Source organism: Rhinolophus sinicus, linkage group LG07 (assembly GCF_036562045.2).
Source record: "Rhinolophus sinicus isolate RSC01 linkage group LG07, ASM3656204v1, whole genome shotgun sequence".
NCBI classification, from domain to species: Eukaryota; Metazoa; Chordata; class Mammalia; order Chiroptera; family Rhinolophidae; genus Rhinolophus; species Rhinolophus sinicus.
The window spans coordinates 56,478,083-56,501,352 of NC_133757.1; positions in this window are offsets into that span (position 1 = coordinate 56,478,083).

Below are 23,270 nucleotides of genomic sequence, written 5' to 3' on the forward strand. Positions count from 1 at the left end.
TTCTTTCACTAGTCCATAAGCACTACAAGTGTAGGATTTTGTCTGTTTTGTTCACTGTTTAGTCTCTGCACCTGGAATAGTGCTAGGCACATAGTAAATATTTGATAAATATTATTTTAAAGAATAAATGAACAGCGGTGTGCAATACTTAAAAATTATAAGATTATGTACACATGCATGTATGTATGTATGTATGTATTAGGTTGGTGCAACAGTAATTGCAGTTTAAAAGGTTAAAAATAATTGCAAAAACTGCAATTACTGTTGCACCAACCTAAGATATATATTCACACTGAACGTCTTCTATATTTACATGTTTGTATTTTTTATATGCCAACTTATATTTGTACTTATCATCTAATATATGTAAATACCGGATAAACTATTTTTATTATTTGTGGTGCAATTTAAATCAAAATATATTTAAGTTTTAACTTAACCACCATACTCAGCTGTACATTGTACTCTTTTCCCAATAGACAATGTTGTAACAGAATTGTGTAGGAAAAATGGCCTAAATATTGATTGATGCATAATTATCTTTATCTTTTGCGCAATGATGCATTAACAGCAAATAGAAATTTAAGGTATCTATTTTCCAGGGCTGTGAAAAGATTATGAGATTGTGTGTAGACAGAAAGTCTTGCTGTCTTTTAAAGGCAATGCTTATTGTAGGCTGAAGGAGGAATGCTAATGGAATGATCTTTATGACTTTCAAAAGTTGGTCTACTTCAGGAAGGGATATTCCAGAGAAGATAGGGGGTTATGGAATTAACACAACAGCCAGCTTTGGTAAGAAGGTTCACTTCATTGTCATGGGCAGAAGGGACATTTGCAGCATGGTCAATAAGCAACTTTATGAAAGCAGTGTTATCTAGTTGAATAAATAAAAAGAGTGTCTGGTGATTTTATATTATACTATCCATTTGAAAAATCTTCCACTCTCCCTACAGTTTTTGTTTTGCCAATGGAGGAAAGTTTGGATTTAATTCCTTTCTTCAAAATTAAAAGTGAGTAATGTGATGTCTAGAATAAGCCTGGTAAAGAGTGCAATAGTCATTTCCCCTTGCTTAAACCTAGAACAAAATGGAATTTATGTAAGTTTTTGCCAATCTGATAGGTCGTTACACTTGGCTTAATGTGGCTGAACAGGCATACTCCCAATGCATCTGAGTGGGTCTCTAAATTTAAGGTACTTCCGTTTACATTTTTATTTGAAAGCATTCTTTTTTTTTTCGTAAGCTTAGTTAGTGTCTGGGTGGGTTTAGTCTCGGGGGTAAGGTGTGTGTGCCTCGGGGCGCTGGAGGAAGATGTGTGGAGCCGAAGGCAAAGCAGACATCCTTTATGCAGGCTTACGGGGCTCAATCATCCCCGTCGCTGGATAAAGCCAGCAGCCCCCAGTATGTCTCAGCTGCCCACCTCATGAAACAGCCGGACACCTTTATACCATGGAGAGAGACAAAGGTGGCGTACAGCCAGGGTGCTTACGTAAGAGTACATCTTTAAGATGGATGGTGCCTTCAGACAGGCAGGTCGCTGGATCAGGGCCAGCAGTTGGCAGGGGAGGGAGCCTGACCAAGGCTATTTTCCCTACAGTCAACAAGCTCATTGGTTCAGTAGCTGTCATCCTATAGCCTCTTTCATCACCTTAAAATCTGCTTTGGCTACCTATCATTTTAATGAGGCAGGGCTGATTCGTGACAGAGGCTCAAATGAACAGAAAAATGCTACCTGGATTTTAGTGAGAAAAAAAAGAAGTGGTCTTGCTGTATGTCCTGCTAATGTCTTTCTCCCGTCTTCACATTTGTTTTCCCCACTTACAGAGAACTCAATTTTGACACTGTAAATACATACAAGAATTAATATATTTCAACTTGCTAAAAAACAGAATGTTGGACTTGTGTTTCCAATGCATTATTTTTGTAGTTGTACTTATGCTTGTTAATTAAATCACCACTCTTCACAGCACAGTGGAGTGGAAGAGGTGCAACAAATCAGGTTTTATATGAAGCCATCACATTTATAGAAATACATTCAGTGATAATTAACAAAATCGTTTTTGTCCCAATTTTTGAAAGTGAATAGAGCAATACAATGACTGAGTATGCTTGAATCGCTTGAGTATGAAGAGCTGAGTATACAACATGCCCATGCAATGGGTTAAGAGACACTGTTACACTGAGTAACAAAGTAATACTTGGCAAATCTGCTGGAAACTAAGACTCATCTGGGAGCTCAACCACTGATCCAAATCTAAAAGGCAGATTTATCCATCACACAAATGAACCGAGAGCAGGGAGGCAATAGACCTACATTCTGTCTGTTGACAAATAATTTATTTATTTTTTGGTAATCAGGAAAAACATTTTAGAAAGAAATGAAAACATGAAAAAATAAAAATCCATTTAAATATAGTCATAATGTCAGAATCAGGGTTTGATAGACCAAACACTAGAACATAAATTAGAAATAAAGAGTGTCTGAATAATATAGTTAAGATTTATTTAATAGATATATATTGAGTTTGTAGTCTAATAACCAGAAAATGTTTTATTTTTAAGAAATGATGGAGGATTTTTAAAGACTTCAAAAAATTCAGACATTAAAGAAATCACAGAAAAATAATTATAATTTGTAGGCCATATTATGACTCTGGTGCTAAAAAGACATTAAGGCAAAAATATAATGAAAAATTACATCTATTACAGTGGAACTAGAAAATAACACTCATTTCAAGGAAACTATAACAAATTGACTTGAAGAATACTTAGATAATTATGAGAATGGACCCTGTTGATGATTATTAAGTGAGGTTCAAGTATACTCTGAAGGAAATTAATAGTATTAAATCCTTTCATTAATAAAGTAAAACATATTAATATGAATGACCCAAATTTAAACTGAAGAATCAAGAAGTGTAATTGACTTTTTAAAAGACTAAGGAAAACAAGAGGAAGAAATTACTAAGAATAAATGTAGATGTGATTAAATGGGAACCCATAAATAAAGTAGTAGCATAGATAGAATATTAGCTGATTTACTGGGGAAAAAAAAAAAAAAAGGATCCTAAATTGTAGTGTAGTCAGTCTTTTCAGTGTTAAAATTGTACTACAGGCAACAATTCATCTATTTTATACTTTAACACTGTGGGACATTCTCTTTCTTTTTTCTCCTAAATTTTTTGAAGAGTTATACTCCGGATGTTGCTGTTTCTAAATCCACGATAAAGGTCAGGTGGAAAAAAACCCCCTGAAAAAGTGCCCCAGGAGAGTCAGGGGAGAGCTTCTCAAATTCTAGTTGCTATACTAGTCCCTCCCCATGTCCAGACTTGTAGAGATACGCCAAGTACTACTATATTACCTTTTGTGAGAGTTGCTTGTTTTCTAAAGTAAAACCTAGTCATACCGTAAGGCGGCTCTACACAAGTGTTTGTCAATTTGACTCCGGGGAGATTCCACAATTACTCACACACTAGTTAAAATTTAGCCACTGTATTCACGAATTCTCTGTGTTTTAAGATTCATCCAGGACATAATTAGTGGCAAGTATGAAGAGGCTGCATTAGGAATCACTAGCCTTATGTGAACATAACATTTCTTGTCATTTTCCGATCAGTAAATCAGTGTACATCTTCTATTGTATGTGATTTCAACTATTTAAGGTTCATTTCCCTTTTGAGTCCTTACTTATATTTGAGTCCTTACATTTGAGTCCTTACTTACATTCATTGTTTAATTATAGGTAGAGATGGAATCATGTTTTAGGGCTATCCAAATAATTCTAGCTACAAAATAAAGTTAATACAGTGTACCTGGCTCATTCAATATGACAGTAGATCTGAGCATTTTGGATTTCTTTGAGAAGTGAAGCCCTTGGTGGTGATTCTGCAGTGTCACAGGCCATAACCATGACAGGTGCAGGGGCTCTCACTTGGGTTTGGGCAAAACAGACCAAAAAGTTGTGGAGACAGACAATTGTCTGATGGTGTATCAAAGAGAAGTGCCTCTGCTTTACAGGTTGGATAGGAATCAGTACTGATCTATTGAAAGCTAGACATTTTTTTTACAAGGAATTTCCGGCCTCTTCACACTGCAAACAGGATGATATCTTAGATAAAAATATGATCATGGCATGCCTCTGAAAGACCTTCAATGTTTCTAAATACATACAAAATAAAGCATGCTGAACTTTATTGGGAATTTAGCCAAATTGTTTTAATGCCCGAGTTACATACATTCAGCATTCATGTCAGTTTTAGCTTTCACAGTGTCGGAAATTTTCAGTGTTTTTTTTACAGAACTGCAGTGTAGAGAATTTCACGTAATGAGAACATATATAAAGAGCAGTGAATAATAATCTTTTTTCTTCTTTGAAGAAATTGCTTTTTGATCCTGCACAAGCTACATCTGTGCTGCGCTATATGGTAGCCTTTTAAAATAGCCACATATGCCTATTTAGATTTAAATTAATTAAAGTTAAACAAAATTCAAAACTTAATTATTCAGTCTCACTAGTCACATTTCCAGTGTCCATGAGTCACAGGTGGTTAGTGGCTCCCCTACTGGACAGTGAAGAATATTTCCATCATTAGACTGAGTTGAAGTAATTTAGAGTCCAATTACTGAACTTTGTTTTTAGTACCTATTATCACCTCTAGTTTTTAAAATGCCATCTCCTCCTCGAACCCTCCTCTCACCTACTAGCTTCTTGTCTTCCAAATCTGTTCTATTCTGCAAATGACTTTCTAGTTCTGACTCATGTCTGCCCCGTGATGACATTCACTCTTGGACATCTTTTCTGTTATGCATACTATTTGCTTTAGTTGAACTTAATTCTCTCTAATAACCCTATGTAAATTTGCTCTCCAACAATGGATTCCTACTGGAGTACATTGATACATGCTTTACATTTTACTTTTTACCTAACTAAGCCAATATCCCATAATATATGGTGCATTTCTATTTTATTACCATGACCCTTTCTCACTAAATATTTTGCAAAATTTTTGCACAACTACTTTGACTGGAAGAGTACTGTGACTCTATTTTAATGTTACTGTTGATTTTTGGCCTCTTAAGAAAAGCAAAGGATTTTCCAAAAGGTATTTAGTCCAGATGAAATATAAGCTAGTCAATTACTATTCATAAATATTTATTTATTTTTAATTTATTAAGTTTATTGGGGTGACATTGGTTAGTAAAATTATATAGGTTTCAAGTGTACATTTCTATAATGCATCATCTATATATTACATTTGTGTTCACCACCCAGAGTCAGTTCTCCTTCCATCACCATATATTTTACCTCCTTTACCCTCTTCTACTACCCTCCTCCTCCCGTTACCCTTGGGTAACCATTTAACTGTTTTCTGTGTCTATGAGTTTTTATTTCTTTGTTTGTTTAACTTGTTCTTCTGTTGCTTTCAGTTTTATATCCCACATATGAGTGAAATTCGTATTGACTTTGTCTGACTTATTTTGATTAGCATGATAATCTCAAGATCTATCCATGCTGTTGCAAATGGCACTATTTCATCTTTTCTTATGGCCAAGTAATAGTAGGTTGTGTAAATGTATCACATATTCTTTATCCAATCACCTATCAAAGGACGCTTTAGTTGTTTCCATGTCTTGGCCACTGTGAATAATGTTGCAGTGAACATAGGGATACATATATCATTACAGATAAATGTTTTCAGATTTTTGGGTGTAGGTACAAAAATTTAATAAAATTTTAATGAATAGATCTAAAAACTTGGAAAGTTTAGGGAAATGAAATATTCTCACCCATTGCTTTCCTAAATGGATCTGCACTTTTCTATAATCACTTATATTATGCTTTTCATGAAACTTTTCTTAAATATAATTAGTAAAAATGTGTCTTAGCAAAAAGGGTTAATATTGATTATACCAGATGAAATTTAAGTGATAATTAAAAATTTATTTTAAGAAGCTTAGTTTAAGATAGAGATGTGTTTCCTAAAAGATATTCTCATCTAACATATATTCACCAGTGTTAGGAAATATTGCTAGCTTTTATATAATTTCTTGGTTATGATACTAGAAATACTGCTTCTAATATTAGATGTTGAACATTTTCCCCTAAAAATGTTCTCTTAAAAAATGTGGAAATTATTGATGGTAAGTCAGCAAATGTCATATTAAGTTCCCATTATTTACTATTTTTTAGTATTTTTAATGTATCCATATGTGTTAAATTTCCCAAATAGTAATGTTCTACAAATATTTTTTTGTTTGTTTACTTGATAAACTCAACTTTGTCTTTTAAAAGACCTACACATATGTACTCTGGATGTTGTGTAGTTTAATAGTGAAAAAATATGCCACATTTTAGGTAACTGCTTGCTGCAAATTCACCTCCGTGTATGTTTCCCCTTATGGATTCTTGGGAGATTTTCTCAGGGCTAAAAAATTCTGAGCATGGGATTGGCATAGCAAAGTAATTAGTAAATCCTGAACCCGCTGTTTTGTACCAATTTATACTCCTACTAGAAGTGCATGTAGAGTCCTGTTTCCTCAAATTTTGGCTAGCAACTAAATTTTACATCATTTTATTTTATGTCATGTTATTTTTAATTTTAATCACTAGCAAGGTTGTAGATTCTCATTCTTTTTCAGTTTGTATTACCTCAGAATATTAATAAATATGAACGTTTATTTTTATAATTACTATTGTTCAGATTTTCTCTACATTGAGTTTCTATTTTTATTTTTTCCTATTTTCATACAGCTTATTTTCTTTGTCTGCTTTATCAAGCATCATTGCATGTTTTAAAATTTTTATTTCATGTTAGTTTTAATCACAGTTATCTTTTTTAAATCCCATACTTAACTGTGTCTATTGATGTTTGTTGTTGAATTAAACATTTCAAATTTTATGCAATTGAAGTCATTTCCCTCACTGTTTAAAAATTATTCCTTTCCCTCTTATTATAACGGTGTTTTCCTTCTACTATCTTTGAAGTTTTAGATTTTTTTCTTTTCTGTATATGGTATGAGGAATCTAACTTTATCCTATTTGTTATCCAAGTTTGAAAAATCAGTAAAAACATCTAGCATTCCCCAGTGATTTATGATGTTCCTTCTATCACATAGCTAGTGTTTAGTGTACATCAGTTTGTTTCTGGGCTACCTATTCTGTTCCTTTGGTTTATTTTAGTGACAATGTCACAGTTTTTTCAAGGGGGAGGGAAGTTTGGGTTCCGTAATATGTGATAACATCTGATGGGACAAAACCCTCTTAACTCTTCCTTTTCCAATTGTCTTAGCCATTTGCGAAATGTTATTCTTTCAAAGCAATTGCACTGGGCTTATAAACTACTCTCAAAGTCTTCCATGTGGTTTAGCAGAGCTTAAATATCTGATTAAGTGTATATGGTGTATTTATATATACACACACACACACACACACACATGCACAAAGCTGAGTTATATTTGTGAGATTTTTCTGAAGTTTCACATTTTCTATACTATACCTTAAAAATGTTTTCTTATTAGTCATTTTTAAAAAACAATGTTGAAAAATAAACAATGAACTAAAAGGAAAGCTTCACAGATGATCTGATATGAAGTTTGTACCAGGGTTGCAAATAACTGACATGTGTTTTCAGCCAAGATATAGGATGTATTTTCATACAAGTTACAGACTACCAGCTGAGAATTGCAACAATCGAAGCATAAAAGACTAGTTTTTACTTGCACTGGTAACTGTGAATACATTTATAGAAATTTAAAAAAATTCATTTGAAGTAACTTAATAACATCTCACTTTAACTCATTGTTGTGTCAAGAAATAATGTCTTCTTCTCTAGCAATGTATGTTGCATTCTTTAAATAGATGACAATTTTTTAAAAAGTGAGACATTAAATGTACATGTATTGAAGAAAAGTGAAAAGATAATTAGATTTACATCATTTTTAGAAATTTAGAATGGTTATGCATTTCAGTGTTCATTTAGTGAATGGGCACTGATAAAATTTAACTTTACAATTCATAAAGAGGTAAGTGATGAATGCCTAATGCTTAATTTTTTAGTTATGAAAATATACATCCTTGACTATATCTTACAACTTAATTTTACATGTTATAACTATACTTACGGCTATAACTCACTTAAAACTACATCTATAACTATGAAGAACAGTGCCCAGGAAACAGCAGATTCTGGAGATTTTAGAAAGATGGAAAAAGAAAAGGTCCAGGGAAGACATATTTTCTATACCATGATCTCAGATAAATTTCTGTCAATGACTTTTCAAAGAAGCTTCTGCATATCACTGAGAAAGCAAAAGATAGGTAGAGCCCCAAACTTGCTTAAATATGATCATAGTAACTAGAGAGTGGAATAAAAATTGTAGAAAATATAAATTGCCACTTTATATTCTGTAGTGTATTTCAAATAGAATACACTTATTAGGCAGACTATTTAATCACTCTTTAAAAAGTACCTGAGTGGTACATTTTTTTATGTAAAAATGAGGTAAAATCTATCATCTTCTGTGAAAATGTTTGAGAAGCAGTAATACATGTTGTAGACAGCCTTGACTCTCCTGTCACTAGCTTTAATTTGGAGAAACATTCCTTTTGTAAGCACCATTTAATCTGTGCTGGACCTGCATCTATTTCTTATCTATGTGGATGTATGTGTGTCCTGGTTCTGACAGTGACTCACAAGAAATCAAGGACTGAGAAATCTGAAATTTTCAGGAAGGATAAGCAGGAATAACTTTTATATCCTACTGGAAGATCAATCATTAAAAAGAAATGAGCTGGATTTAGAGAGATTTTCATGGACTGTGATGCTCATGCATCACATATGTTTTCTAAGATGCAATGGCTTGGACTTTCTCAAACATAATGTTGGACTATTTTATTCATCAATTTGATTTTTAACATTTGTTAGAGGTTACTACATACCAAATATTCTGAAAAGAACGTTATATGGATTAAGTGGTTATAGGTTAACTTAATTATGACAACCATAATATAGAATTATTTTTAACAAGCATCCTCCTTTTAAATATGAGAAGAGTACCTGAAACAATAAACTGCATAGAAGAAAGCATAGGTACTAAACTTATGGACCTTGGGTTCAAAGAGGATTTTATGAATTTGACCTCAAAGGCAAGGGAAGTAAAAGCAACAATAAATGAATGGGACTATATCAAACTGAAAATCTTCTGTACAGCAAAAGAAACCATCAACAAAACAAAGAGGCAACCAACCGAATGGGAGAAGATATTTGCAAACGATGCCTCTGATAAGGAGCTAATATCCAAAATATATAAGGAAATCATACAACTCAACAACAAAAGGACAATCCAATTGAAAAAATGGGCAGAGAACATGAACAGAAACTTCTCCCAAGCAGACATACAAATAGCCAATAGATATATGAAAAAATGCTCAACTTCACTAGGTATTAGGGAAATGCAAATCAAAACCACAATGAGATATCACCTCATACCTGTTAGCATGACTATCATCAATAAGGCAAATAATAACAAGCGTTGGAGAGACTGTGAAGAAAAATGAAGCCTCATACACTGTTGGTGGAAATGTAGATTGGTGCAGCTGCTAGTAAAGGCAGTGTGGAGATTCCTCAAAAATTTAAGAATAGAATTACCATATGATTCTGTAACCCCTCTCCTGGGTATCTACCCTAAAAAATCTGAAAACATTTATTTGTAAAGATATATGTACTCTGATGTTCATTGCAGCATTATTTATGGTAGCCAAGATATGGAAACAACGAAAGTGTCCTTCGATAGATCATGTGGTATATATACACAATGGAATACTATTCTGTCATAAGAAAAGATGAAATACTGCCACTTGCGAAAACATGGATGTATCTTGAGATTATTATGCTAATTAAAATAAATCAGACAAAAAATGTCAAGAACCATCTGACTTCACTCATATGTGGGATATAAAAGGAACATATATGTTCCTTTGTTCCTGAAAGCAACAAAGGAACAAGACAAACAAATAAACAAAACTTGTAGACAGGGTAAGAAGGGAGGGAGGATGGTTGAAGAGGGTAAACAGCATCAAATATATGGTGCTCGAAGGAGAACTGACTCTGGATGGTGAACATATAATGCAATATATAGATGATATATTGTTGAAATGTACACTTAAACTGTATGTAGTTCTGTTGACCATTGTCACTCAATAAGTTAAAAAAGAAAAATTACAATAAATAAATATTAAAATATTAATATTTAAATATTAAATAAATAAATATGAAAATTAAAAAATATATAATGGGTCCACATGTTCTCATTCCCTAGATTCAAATACTATCAACATCAAGGTGAAACTTCACTCATCTCCCTAACTCCCTACACCCCATGGACATTATACCTGAAATAATTAACAATAATAATTTCTTAATTACATCAAATATGTAATCAGTTTCAAAATTTATCTAATTATTTTATTTAAAAATATTTGGTTTGTTTACATCTGGATGAAAACCCAAAGAAGACATTTATTCTTTTTCTTTGCCTCATTGTGTTTGATCTAGACTCCAAGAAATCTAGAGATACTTGACATTCATGCATTGTGGAAATAAAATGCCCTCTATTCAATGAAGACACCATATAGGCTGGACAGGGGAAGACTCTCAGGAATTTCTGGAAACTGCCAACTTCAAAGGAGTCCTGTATAGTAGCTAATTGTCAGTTAATTACTGTGAATAATCTTACTTATTGTTATTCTTGAATTTTAATGAGCACGGTAAAATTTGGCAGTCTACTAAGTTTTGGGCCATGGGAGGGTGGGGGGGAATCTCTGTCCATGATTGGACCAAAATGTTAAAGGTGTCAGAAACCCAGAATGTAGGGAGCAACAACATGAAGCTCATGGATAGTAAAAAATTAGCAGTACTGGGGTCAGTAACCTGAGATAGAGAAGAAAATGGGTGGTTGGTAGTCAAGCAACATGGAAAATAGAAACAAATATTTGAAATCATGCAAATGCTCATATGTGAGTGTATACTCCCTCACTTAAGAACTCAGTGAGAGATAATACATGAAGAGTCAGAGGATGGAAAGTTCTCACATCTGTTTATTATAGATAGCTTCACTTATTGTTGTTGATCTGTGGAGACTTAATATGTAGACACATACCTTTGGAAGACTGGCATTTAGGCAACTTTGAAATAGATCTGTGTGTATATTATCTATCACCTATCTATCTATCATCTATCTATCTATCTATCTTCATCATCGTCATCTAATATCCATATATCTATCTCCTTATATGTCTCCCTATTTATGTATCTATTAAATTAACCTACAGAAACCCTAGATGATATTAAGAGATAGTTGCTGTAAGATTTAGAGATGTCTGACCAATTGATTGCTGGTCTTTCCATTTGTGTATTTTACAATACATCAAGAAATGTGGAGAGAAAGGATACAGAGAATAGCTAATCAGGTTAATTTAATACCAATGCCCTGGTCATAGGCAGAAAGGGGAAAATTTGGGCAGAATACAGTGTATGTAAGTGACTTTCTCCTTCAGTTAATTATGAATAAAATCATGTTTTTTGTCCTTATAAAAAAGATGTCACAAATATAATTAAAATAAATATTTTAGGAAAAATGTGGCATGGTACTGATAGTAAAAAGAATAATGATGTCACCAAAGATATCCTCATTCTAATACACAGAACCTATGAATATATTAGGTTACATGGCAATAGCCAGGAACTAATATTGCAGATAAAATTAGGGTTGCTAATCATTTTACCTTAAAAAGGGAGATTATCCTAGATTATCCCTGTGGGGCCAATGTAATCACAAGAAACTTGAAAATAGAAGAGGAAGAAAAAAAAGAGAGAGAAACAGAGATGGCAGCATAAGAAGGACTCGGCCCAATGTTGCTGGCTGTAAAATAGAGGAATGGGACCATGAGTCAAAGAATGTGCGTGGACTCTAGCAGTTGGAAAAGGCAAAGAAATAGATGTCCCCTAGAGTCTCCAGGAGGCATGGAGCACAGCTGAAACCTTGACTTCAATCTAGTGAGATTCATTTTAGACTTCTGACCTCCATTACTGTAATATAATACATTTGTATTGTTTTAAGTCACTAAATTGGTGGTAATTTGTCATAATAGTAGTAGAAAACTAATACACTCAGGATGTTATTGTATTGATAGAAATTGGAAACTGTCTTCACAATGATCTCTGTGTAGGTGAGAAGGGAGACATTAAAATGTCAGATTAACCATGAAATGACAACTGCTTATGTGATCATTATCATATATGAACATTTGAGAGCCTGTAAAAATCTGTCTTCAAAACATGGATTCAAGGGGCAGCCTGATGGCTCAGTTAGAGCATGAGCTCTGAACATCAGGGTTGCCAGTTCAGTTCCCACATGGGCCAGTGAGCTGCACCCTCCCAACTAGATTGAAGACAACAAGCTGCCACTGAGCTACTGGAGGGGTGGCCGGATGGCTCAGTTGGTTAGAGCGTGAGCTCTCAACAACAAGGTTGTGGGCTCAATTCCCACAAGGGATGGTGGGCTGCACCCCCTGCAACTAAGATTGAAAATGGCAACTAGACTTAGAGCTGAGTTGTGCCCTCCACAACTAGATTGAAGGACAATGACTTGGAGCTGATGGGCCCTGGAGAAACACACTGTTCCCCAATATTCCCCAATAAAAAAATAAAAAACAAAGGAACAACAATAACAAAAAACATGGGTACAAGTATGACATGAATTGTCACAATAAAGTGTGCATAAAGAATCAACTAGGTCAAGATGGCATAGCAGGTAAATTCTGTGTTTACCTCCTCTCAGGACCACATCAAAATTACAACTAAACCACAGAACAACCATCATTGAGATTTGCCTGAAGTCTAGCTAAACCGAAGCCCTACAACTAAGGATGTGCAGAAGAAGCCACCTTGAGAGGCACAGACATGGTACAGGTTGGACCTGCACCCATGTGTGACTATTAAAAATCGAGAGGGATATCTTGGCTGTAGAGGTTTCCCTCCTCCCCCGAAGACTGAGGGATTCCAGCCCAGCACAATGTTCCCCAGCTCAGGGCTTCAGTGCTGGAGGAAAAAGTCCCCATACATATTGGATGTGAAAACCAGTGGAGATTGTGGCTGAATGAGTTGGAGGGTGGCTGGAGTCACAGGCATTCCTCTTAAAGAACCCACACACAAACTTACACATTGACAGAATTACTCGCTCTGAGCTCCAGCACTGGAGCAGCAGCTCAAAAGTGCCAGAGACATACGGGGAGGAACTGAGTTGTTTGCCATCAGGGCAAGGGCTGGAGGTATAGCTTTCTCCCGGATGGAGGAGCTGGCAGAAGCCATTGTTTCTTTGTTGAGCCCTCTCCACTCTCAGTGTGCAGATGCAGGTGGCTGCAATATCTGAGTCTCCGTCAACCTGGTTAACACCATTCATTCATCCTGATTCCCTGAAATCCCACCCCACCCAACTTTCAGGCCCACCCAAGCCTCTTCCAGTGGCTTTCCCATACAAATGGTCTGCCTTAGCTCATGCTGAAGACATTTCTAAAATTTCTCAAAGGCTCATGAAACCCAAAAAAGCAACATATGGCATCTGCATGTCCTATACCACATATTGAGTAGCCCTAAGCCTGGCACTAGCAACAGCTGACCTCTGTATGGGTCTTGGACTCTTGAAGCATCTGCAAGTACATTGTGGATGATAGCCATCTGCAGATTGCTTTGTGGCTCATGCCAGGTGGCCCTGGGCAGGTCACAGGCTGCAGCTGAATTTGGCCTGTACTGGGGATGCTCCCAGAAGGCCCTGGGGCTGCAATGTCCAGTGGCCAGCTTCAGATCAAGCTGGAGCATCGCCGAGCTGCCTCAGGGGATGACATACCAAAAGGTAACACTGGGCAGGCACCCGAGCACTGCTTAAGCAAATCTTGCTCTGCAGGGTCAGCTCCTGTACCATAGCTCCTTCACTGTAGTGTTGGCAAGTCATCACAACTAATCAGCCAGAGGATCAGTCCCTCCAACTGACATGCATGCAGCAACCAAGGCTCAACTACAACAGGAGGGCACACACAACCCACACAAGGGACACATGTGGAGCATCTGGCTCAGATGACCAGGAAGAATGCACCACTGAGTGCTACAGCACACCTACTACACAAGGCCACTGTACTAAGACTGGGACACATAGCAGCCTTGCCTATTACATAGAAACACATGGAGACAGTCAAAATGGGGAGGCAAGACAACATGTCCCAAATAAACCAACAGAAGAAAGCTCCAGGGAAAAAACAAAAAACAAACAAACAAACAAAAAAAACTAAACTAAAAGGAGACAAGCAATCTACCAGATGCAGAGTTCAAAACACTGATTATAAGGATGTTCAATGAACTTAGGAGAAGAGTAGATGAACTCTGTGAGAACTTTAACAAAGAGATAGTAAGCATAAAAAAGGGAGACAGAAAACATAAAAAAGAACCATTTAGAAATAAAGGATACAATAAATGAAATGAAGAATACATTAAAGGGAATCAACAGTGGATTAGATGAAGCAAAGGATCAAATCAGCAATTTAGAAGGTAAGGTAGAAGAAAACACCCAATAAGAACAGCAAAATAAATAAATAAATAAATAAATAAATAAATAATAATAACTTAAAAAAATGAGGTTAGTTTAAGGGGCCCCTTGGAGAACATCAAGCACACCAACATTCACATAATAAGGGCATCGGAAGAAGAAGAGAGAGAGCAAGGAATTGAAAAACTACTTAAAGACATAACATGGAAAGCTTCCCTAACCTGGCAAAGGAAATGGACATACAAATCCAGGAAGCACAGAGTCCAAAACAAGATGAACCTAAAGAGGCCCACACAAGACACATCATAATTAAAATGGCAAAGGTAAAAGACAAAGAAAGAATCTTAAAAGCAGCGAAAGAAAAGCAGTTAGTTACCTACAAGGGAGCTCCCATAAGACTATCACCTCATTTCTTAACAGAAACTTTGCAGGCCAGAAAGGATTGGCACGGGATATTCAAAGTTTTGAAAAACAAGGACCTACAACCAAGGTTACTCTATGCAGAAAAGCTATCATTTTGAATGCAAGGACAGATAAAGATCTTCCCAGACAAACAGAAGCTAAAGGAGTTGATCATCACTAAACCAAAATTACAAGGAATCTTAGAGGAACTTCTTTAGGGTAAAAGAAAAAAAAATCAAAACTGTGAATAATAAAATGGAATAACTACATATCTATCAATAATTATTTTCAATATAAATTAATCAAATGCTTCAATCAAAAGATAGGGTGGCTGAAAGTATAAGAAAACAAGACCCTTACATATACTGCCTAAAAGACTCTTTAGATTGAAAGACACCACAGACTGAAAGTAAAATGATGGGAAAAAATATTTCATGAAAATGGAAAAAAAAAAAAGATGGGGTAGCAATACTTATACCAGACAAAATAGACTTTAAAACAAAGGCTATAACAAGAGATAAGAAAGGACCCAGTAATCTTACTTCTGAGTAATTATCTGAAGAAATCCAAAACACTACGTTGAGGGGTCATGTGCATCCATATGTTCATTGCAGCATTGTTTACAATGGCCAACACGTGGAGGCAGCCTGGATGTCCATCAATGGATGAGTGGATAAATAACATATTGCACATATATACAGTAGAATATTGCCCAGCCAGGGGGGAGAGAATGGTTCTTGCTGTATGCGGTGGCATGGATGGACTTGGAGGGTTCTGTGCTGAGTAGAAAATATAAGACAGAGACAGATGCCTCCATGTGATTTTGCTTATATGTGGAATCTAAAAAACAGAAAAAAGAAACAAAACAGAAAAATAAAAGAATCAACTAAATATTTTAAGTATTGCTAATAAAACAAAGATTATAACCAGGATGAGGATGGATATACTTCATATATATATACACATATATACATATATATATATGTATGTGTATATATATATGTGTGTGTATATATATATATATATATGTGTGTGTGTGTGTGTGTGTGTATATATATATATATATATATATATATATATATATATATATATTTGTGTTTGTGTACAAAGAAGCAAATTACCATATCATAACATGGTGTTCTGGTTGCTAAAAATTATTAGTCAGGGGATAAGCAGAATGAGAGAAGGGTAAGAAAATGTTATAAAAGTATATTGCATAATTGTATAAATACTTGGAAGGAGTGTGGACAGTCTGAAACAGAGGGAAAGAAGGAGGATAGGAAAGGAGATAAGTCGAGGAAAATTGGGTATCATTGAGAGAGAAAGACCATAATGATGGCAAGATATTGAATTGGAGGTGAAGAGTTCCTGGTCAGGATCTGTAGAGGACTACTTAAACTTATTTTAAATTATTTGCTGTAGTGTATCTAACTAGAATGAAATCCTCTGAGTCCTATGTTAAAGCCTACAATATTAACTGTCTAGTGCAGATCCTTATGAGGAAATCAAGGAAATGGAACTTGGTGGCACATCAAAGTCCATGTAGGATAGGTAAACAGTAACAAAATGAAAACGTTAGATGTAGAACAACTCTCAGTTCAATCGAATTAGAAAAATTTGTTCAAGGGTTGGCTGGGTGTAATGAAAGCCTGTATCTTGTATTCCAGAAGATATTGGGAGAGATGGAATTTTAGAATATCCTAGAGTACAAAGGGATATATTGGGAGGGGCAGATTCTATGCATTGAACGATAGCACTGATTTAGAACTGTATTAAAAATATATTAGGGAAGGTAACCCTTGATGTTGGAAATCTGTGCATGTTTGTGCAATCGACACAGCTCTATCTCTATGTCTAGCTCTATATTTCTCTAGATTTAAGTATAACTCTAGCAATATGTCATACTTATGTCTACTCAAAACTGGTAACTGTTCTCTAAAATAAGAATCCTATTAAAATAAAAATTAAAAGATCAACACTACACTTTTTAAAAAGTTTCCAAATTCCTGTTCTAACAAATGTATGGTTCATGCTCTTGGAGGTTCATCTGCATCATGTTTTCTCACAGAATCATGCAATTTAGTGGTGGATTACTTGGGTACCTTTCTTAAGTATGTGGTAAAATCACAATTAAGAAAGGGAAATAGAAAAAGATTTGCCTAAAGCCACACACCTGGTCAGATCGTGATAGGCTCTGAATGTATCTGTAAAAGGAATTTGGGTTAGTTTTACAAAAGTACATCGTTCAACATTTTCCACAGCAATGCTTAGGCCCATTTTCTGGGTATGCAGAAATCACTAATTTAATATGAGCTATATCATATTGGAGATGCATATCATATTGGAGATGCATACATGTATATGTATTTCAGATGCATAAAAAACAGCAAAATTTGACAACAAATTAAGCATAGATTTATAATTAATATTTTTGCTACACTGTCCTCAGTATTCTAAGAGCTTTTCTGAGGTGCAGCAAAATTGTCCATCCATCATTTCTAGCACACCATGATTTGATGTTATAAGAATCGTAATAAAGCAAGAAGAATGTGTGCTCTTTTCCCAATAGAGGCACATTTATAAAGATTTAAAATTATGTTTTATTCATGTAGGTTTCATTAAAATCAGTGAGGTATTATTTATGAGTATTAAAAATTATAAGCTTACCTCATGCCCAGAAAAGACAGTTGTCAAATAAACTATGGGGCATCAATCAGGTGGGATATTGTGCATCAATAAATAGTGAACATTTTGAAGACTGCATAAAAAAACTGAAATGAGGATATGAAGAGTTGTTTTCTGAGAGGTTTATAAGAATTTTAATTTTAATTTTATTATTAATGTGTTATATTGTTTCTGCAGTTGACCTGTCCTGGGTAATATTCCATGTGCACTCAAGAACAATGTGTAGTCTGCTTTTGTTTTGTGATATTGTGCGTATGTCTAAGTGTAGCTGTTTTATAGTGTTGTTCAAGTCTTCTATTTACCCATTAATCTCAGGCTTAGTTTGTTTGCAGGATCACAATCTTTTAAAGTTATATTGAAAGTTAAGTAAACCAAATGTGATTATACAGATTTTTTGTACAAAACTTTTGTACAAAATTTAGATTTTAAGAAGATAGAAGAAGCCCGAAATCTATAATAAATATAAAATTACTGAAAAGAACTCATAAAAAGAAAGAAGTTTTAGGTAAAAAATTTACCATATCCATTTTATTGCCAGATAATGTCAAAGTAATAAAACAGACTCATTCATCTCCAGCTGATAATTAAGAAAATGTCAGATTACCTATATGGTTTGCTTTCTGACCTTCTCATAACAATTGTCTTAAAATGATATCAATACTAAATTTGTCTTCACTTTTCCTTAGAGTCACATGCAATTATATATAGTAGTCTGTAAGGTAGAGCAATAGCTCCAAATTTGAAGTTAGGAACCTTAGGTAGGCACCCTGTTTATTAAATATCATTGTTTTGAGCGACACTCTCAAGCTGCCTCTAACTAGGTTTTCTTTCGACTAAATTATTATTACAGTTATCTGTCCTAATGACTTTATGAAATTGCTTTCACAATCAATATTATCTAATTAATTAGTAAATAATAGCAAACTGAATTCAGTGTGTGTGTGTACACACACACACATTTACAAGTAAAATAAAGCAAAATAATACAGTCACACTGACAAAAGTTGGTGTCTTTGTGACCACACAATCTTTTGGGGCCATTACATGGATGTCTGCTATTTGATAAAAAAACTGAATCCTGATTTGATTTTGGCAGGAACATTTTTTCAGGTTGAAGAGTTGTGACAAGAGCTATGTCATCAAAAATATTTTTTCTTCTCTAAAGGTCTGTCTCAGGTTTTGATGACAGGTAAACCATTCAAATATTCTCTGCCTTAAATTGATAATTTTATCAGATCTTCCACTCTGAAAACCTTCATAATTATGGAATATTACACCATAATCTTGCCAATAAGAACTTAACCTTTGGTTTATGAAAAACAGACTCAGTAGTTCCATAGAGTGCTCATATGATCATGTAATCATTATCTCTATTTGCTTTCAGAAAACGAGAAATTGTAACAGTGTGCATTTATTTAGTTAATTAATCATTATTGATTAGTACTAACAATTAAGGATAACAGGGAGAGATGAGTGAGAGATGATAATAGAAAGACTGTCATGGACAAGATCAGGAAGCTTCTGTTTTGGTTTGCCAAACATTTTATACGTAGAACTATATCTGATAGTAGATACAGGTCCAATGAAGGGATGTAATTGAATAGATTTTATTTTAAGTTTATAAACCTTTAAAATGGATTAGTAAACAGATTCATGGAGTAAGACCAGAGAAAGAAAGATTGGTTAGGAGAACAAAGCAGTAATAAAAATTATTTTTTAAAACAGAGATCATTTCATTCACTGGAATTCTAGTAATCAATGAGGTGAATGGGATGGAAGGATTTGTGGTTGATTTCTACATAGGAATTGCAGAGTGAAATAATTATGATCTGACATATTTTACATTTTTTTATCTGACGACATTCTTTCTTATCTCACTTCTTCCTTCTCCACGAAAGCTGACTTTTTTTTCTATTTCTTCCATTACTATATTTCCATATGTATAATAATTCTTATTTCATGTATGAATGGATTAAGGTCACTATTTGCGGAATAAAGGACTATATAATCAAATGTAATATGTGATTATCATGTATTCCCTAGGTTATTCTCTAGTTCTATCTTACAATAAAGTTTGATTTTTTTTTTCATAATTAGATAGGCCAAGTCATAATTTAGTCAGTCCTTGGCTCCTTTTTCTTAATAAAAGAATAGTAACAGAATTTCAATTTCACCAGTTTCTAACATAAGTTACAATGGATAAGTAATTATCCGTGTATGTGTATGTGTGTGTGTGTTTGTGTGTGTGTGTTTGTGTGTGTGTGTGTGTTTGTGTGTGTATCTTCAAGGAATATTGTGGAGTGGGAATGGAATTACATAGAATTTAAAACACATACTCCATGTGGTTGAATACCAATTTTATATCTTCATAACTCTTTGATTCAGGGCAAATTATTTAATCTTTCCATATATCATATTTCTCGTTTCAAAATGAGGTAACTACAGCATTCTCCTATAGTTTGTTATGAGGATTATATTTGTTAACTAAATGAACTACTAAACTAAGCAAAAGTAAATTATTTAATATTTATGAAATACTTGGAAATTTTCTGGAGAATAGTAATTTCTATTTAAGTGAATTTTAAGTAAAAATTGACTTAAAATTTTAAGTTTATTTTTCTAGCACTAGGATAGATCAGATAAGCATCTGCTGAAAAGACCCAAAAGCTGAAAAATAATGAATATTGAAGTATTTTTATAAGTTTTTGGCAAGAAATTAATGAACTTTATGAGGAAAAATTAAGTGAAAGCAAATATGAGAACTAAACCAAAAGTTCGTGGTGTTTTTCACCAAGCCCTAACACTACTGAACTTTATTAATGACCTTCAGGGCCTGAAGAACCAAAATCAGGTCCTAGAGGAACACTCAAGATAGGAAGTTTAAGAGGAGACCACTATCAATATACATGATAATGAACTAAATACTCTCACTTAAAACAGCAACAATAGAATATGTGGCAAGATAAAAATCCATAAGTCAGTTATATATTGTTCATGAGAAACATTTAAAATATAAAAACATGAAAGATTAAAGTAAAAAGATGTAACAAGTTAAAAGCTAATAAAAATATTACCATAAAGAAAGGGAATCCTTATAAGTCCCTTATGGTATTAGACCCTTGTTGAAAAGGTCAGTGGGTTAAAATGTAATAATTCCAAAATTGTATGCTTATAAGGATATGTACTGAACTAGATAAATTAGATACTATTCGAACCACATGGAGAAAATGGAAAATTCATAGTCAGTGTGGGTAAATTTTGTATGTATTTATTTGTTTATTTATTTTCATATCCGAGTTTCCCCACTAGAATGTAAACTCCATAAGGCAGTGATTTCTTGTTTTATAGTTGGTATATATCAAGTATTTAAAACAGTGTCAGGTATAAGATATGTATTCAAAACATATTGTTTGCATCGATCAATTAATTTGAAAACAATAGCACATTAAAATCTGCTGAGAAAAAAAAGCAGCAGTCCCAGATGGTTTAATTAAGTTTTAAGACCTAGCAAGCAGGAACAAGTTTGAATTTGCTTAAAATAAAAGAGAAATGTTCCAGAAAATAGAAAAAGTATCTACAAGTATTCTACATGTCATTGAAAAATGTACTCCCTAACTTAACATAATTTAAAAAATTAAGCATGTTTCTTAAATGACGAATTGAGACAAGGATTTAGTATTAAAAATGTCATGCCCATAGGAAAAAAATAATACTATATTAATAGAAGAAAGCATACAAGTAAATCTAACATTCTTTTAGAAAAAAAAAAGTTCATCAAAATTAGAAGCAGAGGGGACTTTCTGGAACAAATATAGGATATCTTAAAGTAACATTGGAATAGTTACTGAAACATTCAAGTTATTCCTTTTGTGATAAAGAGACATATGCCTGATAGCATCACTTTTATCATATATTAGGAGACCCTAAAGAGTTTATGAAAATGAGAAAAAATATGAAGTATGGTAAGAAAAAAAATGAAACTTAGGTTATTCCCCCAAAATATAATATATAACAGAAAATTCACCAAAACTACAGAAAAAATAAAAAACTAGGTCATCAAAATGGCGATGTGAGGTGAGTCTCTGTAAATCTCTCCTGGAATTTACAACTAATCGAACAACTATAACTCCACCAAGACTCCCTGCACAGCAGACAGTCAAGACGAAGAGGCCCACTACTGAATTCACCTAAAGGTGGGCAAATTGCGCGAGCGCGGGAGAGGGAAGGGAGAAGGGTGGTAACGGAGCCCCACAGGTGCAGGATGCAGACCTAGCTCAGTGCTCCGAGCTCACTGCATCCCAGATCTACCACAGCTGTGGGAGAGTGAAGAACTGGGACTGCTAGTGCTCTGTTAATGGCCCACAGGGGTGAGGGGACAGCATATAACATGGCTGAACCCAACGCTCACGGCAGAGACCTCGGAGAAAAGACTGAGGGAAGAAGGCTGAAAACGGTGGTTTAAGCCCGCACTGCCAAGCAGAGAATGGAAGCCTTAGGCACTGAGACTAGCCGCCCCCTCCCTACCCTCCCAGAGCTCGCCCTGCCCCCACCTACCTGGTGCTAGAAGCCAAACAGTAGTAGTGTCAGATCAAAATAACAGAATATTTGCTGTTCTGAGAACTGTGGACTGCAGACACAGATTCGCAGCCCAACTAGTTCCGGCAAAGGAGAGGGAGCTGTGGAACCAGGACCAGCTGTGGTGGTGTTTGCCACCATTGCTCTAGGCCACCTCTCACAACTCACCCCACCCCTGGCCCCACCTATCTGGGTGGATCCCTGCAGGAGTAAACAGAACTGCTGAAAAATACAGGCTCTGAATCTGGTGCAGGAAGAGCTTTGGAACTTCAAAAGGTCTCCGCATACCCACAAGGACTCTGTGCCCTGTGACCCAGGCAAACTATTAACAGAGGAGAAGCCCGTCTCCCAGGGAATACCCCCAGTGTGTGAGAAGCTGGAATAGTGCAGAGAAAATATAGCACTACTGTGTGTGAGAGAAAAAAAGGCTGCTGTGGGAGAGAAAATATAACACTCTACCAACAAGTACTGGAAAACAAAAGAAAGACCTCTTCCTATCAACCTGTTGCAGGAGCCACTCCTGTAGATGTCTAGGAAGAGAAATAATAAATCAGTAATTGCCATGAATAACGAAGGCAACAAGACAGCTCAGAAAGAAAATGAAAAGACTCCAGAAATGGAACTTAAAGATATGGAAATATGTGACTTAAAATGACAGAGAATTCAGGATTGTAGTTCTGAAAAAACTCAATGAGATGCAAGAACACACAGAAAGGCAGTTTAATGAACTCAGAAACACAATCAAAGAACAACATGAGCATTGTACGAAAGAGATTGAAATTTTGAAAAAGAACCAAATAGAATTTCTGGAGATTAAGAACTCAATAGAAGAAATTAAGAATGAAATAACCAGCTTAGGTAGTAGAGTTGACCAGATGGAGGAAAGAATCAGTGACATCGAAGATAGAAACCTGGAAATGACACAGATGGAAGAAGAAAGAGACTTGAGACTTAAAAGAAATGAAAGAACTCTACAAGAACTTTCTGACTCCATTAGAAAGAGCAATATAAGAA